At 49.6% G+C, this 6,534-nt stretch overlaps 1 long non-coding RNA gene across 2 annotated transcripts; it reads left to right on the top strand.

Moving 5' to 3' along the window:
* The first annotated feature begins 694 nt into the window (after positions 1 to 694).
* Positions 695 to 6,105, top strand: LOC122231860. 2 transcript variants are annotated; one of them, XR_006209128.1, is made up of 3 exons: positions 695 to 886; positions 3,999 to 4,276; positions 5,872 to 6,105. It is a non-coding gene; the product is annotated as an uncharacterized LOC122231860 (long non-coding RNA). The 2 variants fall into 2 exon arrangements; XR_006209129.1 differs by lacking the exon at positions 695 to 886 and adding an exon at positions 2,696 to 2,952.
* Positions 6,106 to 6,534: the final 429 nt, after the last annotated feature.

Below are 6,534 nucleotides of genomic sequence, written 5' to 3'. Positions count from 1 at the left end.
AGCCCTGGGCGGAGTCCTGCTGTGGGTACCATCCCCCAGAAGGCAGGCAGACTTGGGGTTCCAGATCCACTTGGGCAGAGCCAGTGTTTGCCATCACGTCTTGTTCTCTCTACCCTCTAGTCTCCTCTCTACTCGTCCCCACCTCACCAAGCCAACAGGGGACTGTTAATGGGACAGCTTTTTCTATATGGCACAAACAGTCCTAAATAGCACAAAGGAACTTATGGACCAGTAGTGGTGATCCTGGGTATCAATTTGTGTGCGTTATTTACATGGGGGTAGGTAGGTAGGCCTCTGAGGAGGAAGTTTGGTGAGTAGTAGGGGTGGGGCAGGGAGAGAAGAAAGGGGCACAGGCCTGACCTTCTGTATCACGAGAATTTCGGTTGGAAGTAAAAGCAAATCCTATTTTTTGCTTAATGCTGGCCTTGGAAATGAAGTCCAAGTGGTGTGGCTGGCTTCAGATAAGGCTTCATCAGGAACTCTAAATGATGTCATCAAGACCCGGTGTTCCCTGTTGTCTTTGGCCTCAGCTCTTCTCCAGGTAACAGCTCAAGCCAGGACAAGTTCCACACCTTGGGGGCAAGATGCCTGCAGAAGCTTTAAGCCTCACGCCCTCTCCCCCCAGGGCAAAGAACCAGTCTGCTTTGCTGAGAGCTCAAAATGCTGGAACTGAGTTTCACTGGCTCTGATTGGTCTGACTTTGGTCGTGTACCCATCCCTTAACTGGTGACAACCAGGGGGATGGAGTATACTAAGAGGGGGTGGGACACAGTCTCCTCGGGATCCGGATGTGGGTGTGTGGGACCGGGATCTTCACAGGGAGCGCGGTCATGATGGCGAAGGAGGTGGTTGTCCTGGAATCATAACCTGAGTAGGAGCTGTTACTGTGAGTGAGTGAATGGGGACAAGCTGACAAGAAACACTGACCCCTTACTCTCCATAGAGAGAGGGCTGCAGGGAACAGCTAAGAGGGTTCTTTGGGGTCCAGGCTGCAAACTGGGACATGAGTCAGAGAGAGGGGCCTTCTGCCTATTTTGGCTCAGAGCAAAGAACCGTTTTCTGCTGGTGAGGACTGAGGGCCTGTCGCCTCGGCCAGCTCCAGGCATCACAGCCTTCGTAGAGAAGCAGGGATCTCGTGGGGTACCCCAGACAGTGAGATGAGGTCCCTGCCTCAGTTGCCCAGTACCCAGCAGACATTAGCCAGGGGGTCAACAGAAGAAACATCGGCAGACCGGCCGTGGGCACCTACATGACACCCAAGGAACTTCCAGAGACGGTGGGGGTGGGGTGGCAAGTATACAAGCTTTCATATTGGTGAGCAGGGCAGCATCCTCAGTATGTGTACCTTTGCTGGATATGACCCTTTAGGCTGGGAGTCAAAAGCTTTGGATTCTGGTCACCATTTGTTAGCTCTGTGACCTCAGGCAAATCCTTCTCCCTTTCTTGGCCTCAGTTTACTCCTCTGTAAAATGGGTGTGTTACCAACCTCAAGAGTAGATGTAGGAATCCGGCGAGCCGGGCAGATGAAATGGGCAAAAGCTAAAGTGCTGCGGACGGTCAGGGCCTGCTAACACCCTCCATCCTGATTGCCGGAGGCCTGAGGGAGCCGATTGTTTGGGTGCGTTTGTGCCTGGAGGCCTTTGTATCTTGAGGGGAAGCCAAGAAGAACAAGTGTGCCCAGGGGAAGTTGGTGGACACAGAGACCCTGGGGGCCAGGCTGCCAGCTAGGGATGTGGGTGGCTCTCTGGGACACTCCCCTTCCCTGCCACTGAGTCAGAGGAAGGGACCTAGGCTGGGCATCAGCCCTGCAGGTTTTACCAGTTGTTGGCCGGGGCGAAGGGGAGGGCTAGAGAGAGAGGGAAAAGAGAATACAAACAACCTCCTCCCAGACAGATGCAAATCTTCCTCTTTGGCACTGGCACTGGGTGGGGGTGCTCTTGGGCCCCAATCTGCACTTCCTCCTGGCCTCTCCCTAAAGCCAGCTAGCAGGGCCCTCTGGGGATGGCATGTTTCCCAGAATGCAGCTGGTCGCAGGGACCCAGGCCTCTGGGTAGCTCAGATCATCCCTTCCCCAAGTTCTGGGTTCCCTCTATACTCTTCCCAAGCTAGTGTCCACACCACCCCTGGAGAGCTGGCTAGTTGGAATGTCTTCTCTCTGCCACGCTCAGCCTTTCGGTCCACCTGTGAATCAACTACTATTGGATGGAAACACTCCTTCCCGTATTTGCCCAGGCTGGGCAGCTTGCTCTTACTTGCCGAGGAAAGGCCACTCTGTTTGGCTGGTACTGGAGGCCCCTGGGGGTCCCAGACCCTGTCCACAGGCAGCGGTTACTATGGGGGGAAAGGCATGGGTGTGGAGTCAGACTGGATTATAGCTCCTGGGCTTGTCAGCTATGTGATTTTGGACAAACTAACTTACTTCTCAGAGACGGAGTTTCCTTATCTGGAAATAGTATGGCAGTGCCCTATGGGGTTGTCATGAGGACTGGAGATAAGTATCAAAGCTCCTAGCAGGGGTCAATAGACAAACCTTCTTGCCCTCGCACACCTTATCACATATGACTTTTCTGTTCCAATCTCCTCTCTGGCCAAAATGATCAGTTTGTTCAGCAGTCATGTGCTGAGAGTCTACTTTGCACCAGGCACCGTGACCTTTATCTCCACAGCCCTGGGAAGTTGATGCCTTTAAGCTCATTTGATTCAAGAGGCCACTGTGGCTTGGAGAGAGAGTAAGGGTTAGAAGGCTACCAGCCGGTAGAGCCAGGAGTTGATGCTGGGTCTTCAAGAACTAATGGGAACCCCATTCCACGGGCTTCCATGGATGGTTTCTCTGCCTGGAATGTCCTCCCACCTCTTCTCTTTTCTGGATTCCATCAGTCATTCAGGCTCTCATTCCTTCTGTTGCCTCCAGAACACCTTCCGAATCAGTGAGGACACTTGTGGTTGCGTGTGGTAAGAAATTCCATCCCCAACAGGCTTATGAAAAAAAAAAAATGGAAGTTTTGGTTCGTAACCCAAAAGGCCAGGTGATCTTATTTACGGGAAGGTTAACTAATAGCTCAACTAATGTCAGTATTTTCCTTTTGTCTAAATCTTGGCTCTGCCTTCTTTTATGAAGGCTGAAATGTCAGGCACCACATGGTAGTTCCAGCTCTAACATTCTTACAAGTTTCAGGCATGGTGAAAGAACGAGTCTTAATTTCTCCAAAGCCCAAATTTAGTCCTGAAATCGAGACACGTTGTCCCTGATCGGCTTGACATGGGTCAGGTGCCCATTCCTGAACCAGTCTTATGTCCAGAGGGCCAGAGTCCATGGCTTAGCTTAGACCTAAATCATTTGAATCTTTGGATATGTAGATGGATGGGCTCCACGCTCCTCTAGCGGGGAAACAGAGGCATGCTTACCGGGAGACAGGTGAATGGATGCTGATGACAAAACTGCGGACGTCCTCGAGCTATTGTTACTTTTCCCCTTTTCTGAATTCCTGCATTCCTTTTTTTTCTCTCTGCTGGGCATCTCTGCCGGGCAGCAAATTCCTTGAGGCCAAGGGCCCTCTGTGTGACCCTGAGTGCTTGCTAAAGCCCCTGGAAAAGAATGGGTGCCAAGGATATGCTTTTCATTTGACTGACATGTTTATTCAGAACTTGATGCATCTAGCATGGTGTTAGTTCTATCAGCCAGGATTGACCTGAGGAGAAGAGAACCATTCTAGGCATCTTAAAGAAGAGGGGGTGAGGGGCGCCCACACGGCCTAATCAGTTAAGCGTCCGACTTTGGCTCGGGTCATGACCCCACGGTTCGTGGGTCTGAGCCCCACATTGAGCTCTGTGCTGACAGCTCAGAGCCTGGAGCCCGCTTCGGATTCTGTGTCCGCCTCTGTCTGCCCCTCCCCTGCTCCACTTTGTCTCTGTCTCTGTCTCTCAAAAATAAATAAACATTAAAAAAAGAAATAAATAAAGAGGAGGGGCTTTCTGACTGGATATTACCTGACTTACAGAATCACTGCGGAAGTCGAGGCTCTAGGTTGAGCTTTTAAGCGTCCCCGTAAGTCACACTGAGGAACTGGGCCACCAAGAGAGCAGCTGTGTCTTCTGCAATCAGAAGGCACTGCCAACAATGCATTCAGGAGACACCCCAGTCGTGAAACCGCTCTTCCAGCAGCTCCAGAAGCACGGTGTGCCTGACATGATCCAGGCACACTGGGTGCCCACGTCCTTCTTCTCAACACCCACCAAGCCAGCACCTGGACCCTTGAGTTTTGCTGACACCATTGAGGTAAAAGCAGACTTGCCAACCAAAGGAGAGGTAGTTAGACGTTTAGCCCCCACCATCCTTCCACTTTCAAACTTCATGTGAGTTGTGTGGGCGGACCTGAACTGTGTCTGGAATCTAGGAGAGTGTAGATTTACTTATTTATTTTATTTTTGTGGAAAAAAAATTTTAATGTTTATTTTTGAGAGCGAGCGAGAGACAAAGCATAAGCAAGGGAGGGGCAGAGGGAGAGGGAGACCCAGAATCCAAAGCAGGCTCCAGGCTCTGAGCTGTCAGCACAGAGCCCGACGCGGGGCTCGAACTCACGAACCGTGAGATCATGACCTGAGCTGAAGTCAGATGCTTCAACTGACAGCCATCCAGGTGCCCTAGTAGCTGTGTTTTTTTTTTTTTAAACATTTATTTATTTTTGAGATAGAGAGAGTCAGAGCATGAACAGGGGGAGGGCCAGAGAGAGAGGGAGACACAGAATCTGAAACAGGCTCCAGGCTCTGAGTTGTCAGCACAGAGCCCGATGCGGGGCTTGAACTCATGGAGTGCAAATCATGACCTGAGCTGAAATCGGACGCTCAACCGACTGAGCCACCGAGGCGCCCCAGTAGCTGTGTTTTTAAAACAGAGTATTTTTTAGAGCAATTTTAGATTCATAGCAAAGCTGAGCACAAAGCACAGCGTTCCTGCACCGTCCCTGGCCCCACACTGCACAGCCTCTTCCACTGTCAGCTTCCCCCGCTAGAGAGGTCCACTTGTTACAAGTGATGCACCCCCACAGACACATCACAGTCACCCGAAGTCCCTAGCTCACATCGGAGCTCACTCTCAGTGTGCACGTTCTATGAGTTTTGACAAATGCATAAGGACATGTATCCACTAATATAGTATCATACAGAGTATTTTCACTGCCCTCAAAATCCTTTGTGCTCTGCCCATTCATTCCCACCTCCCCACTAACCTCTGACAATCACTGATCCTTTTTTCTTCTCCCAGAACTTTATTATTTTCATCCTGGAGAATCCATGTTTTGAGAGACTTAATTTAGGAGAAGGTAGTAAAGGGAACAGGCCTGCGGTGCCTGGGTGGCTCCGTCGGTTAAGTGCCCGACTTCGGCTCGGGTCATGATCTCACGGTCTGGGAGGCGGAGCCCTGCGCCCTGCATTGGGCTCTGTGCCGACAGTTCGGAGCCTGGAGCCTGCTTTGAATTCTGTGTCTCCCTCTCTCTTTCTTCCCCTCCTCCGCTTGTGTGTTTCTCTCTCTCTCCCTCTCTCAGAAATAAATAAATAAACATTAAAAAATAAATAAAGGGGAACAGGCCTAAAGCCACTATTTCTTGGATCAGCTGCTTCCTAGCTGTGTGACCTTGAGCAAATTACTTCACCCCTCTGTGCCCTAGGATCTTCTTTTCTATTAATAGTCCCTCCTCATAAGAATGATATGAGGAGTAAGTGAAATAATTCACATAAAGCTCTTGACAGTGTGTAGCATGCGCTAAAAGCTCAAATGTTTGCTCTGCTTCTTAGTGATCAACTCAAAGCAACCATATCCTGGGTGCAATTTCTGTTAAGCTTTTTTCCCCTCTCACCTTTTTTTTTTTTTTTCAGAAAATTTCAACCTACTGAAAAATTAGAAGAAGAATACAATGAGCACCTATGAACGTTTCACCTAGATTCGTCAACCATTGACATTTTGCCACATTTGCTTTCTTTCCCTCTGTCTTACAGGAAGTTAGTTGCAAGTTTGCTGACGATTTCCTCTGACCAGATGAGCTATTATCTCACAAAAGCAAGGACGTTCTCCTCTATTATCACTATTATCACACTCAATAAATTTAAATTGATGCAATATTGCCTAATATATATTCCATATTAAACTCTCTCCGTGTTCTTTTTAATCTAGAATCTTTTTTAAAAAAATTTTTTTAACGTTTATTTATTATTGAGAGACAGAGACAGAGCATGAGCATGGGAGGGGCAGAGAGAGAGGGGGCACACAGTCCGAAAGCAGACTCCAGGCTCCAGCTGCCAGCACAGAGCCCGACGTGAGGCTCAAATCCGCAAACTGCGAGATCATGACCTGAGCCGAAGTTGGACGCTTAACCGTCGGAGCCACCCAGGCGCCCCTTTTTAATCTAGAATCTTAACAAGAGGCGTACATCAGGTCGACTAGTTATCCTCTGCCTTTTCTTTCTCTCATGACAGTGACATTTTTGAGGAATCATTGTCACTTGTTCTAGAGACTAGCCTTTAATTTGGATCCGACTCTCT

The sequence above is a fragment of the Panthera tigris genome, chromosome D2 (genome assembly GCF_018350195.1).
Source record: "Panthera tigris isolate Pti1 chromosome D2, P.tigris_Pti1_mat1.1, whole genome shotgun sequence".
NCBI classification, from domain to species: Eukaryota; Metazoa; Chordata; class Mammalia; order Carnivora; family Felidae; genus Panthera; species Panthera tigris.
Note: the sequence above shows the minus strand (reverse complement) of the source record. Positions and strands in the feature narration are given on the sequence as shown.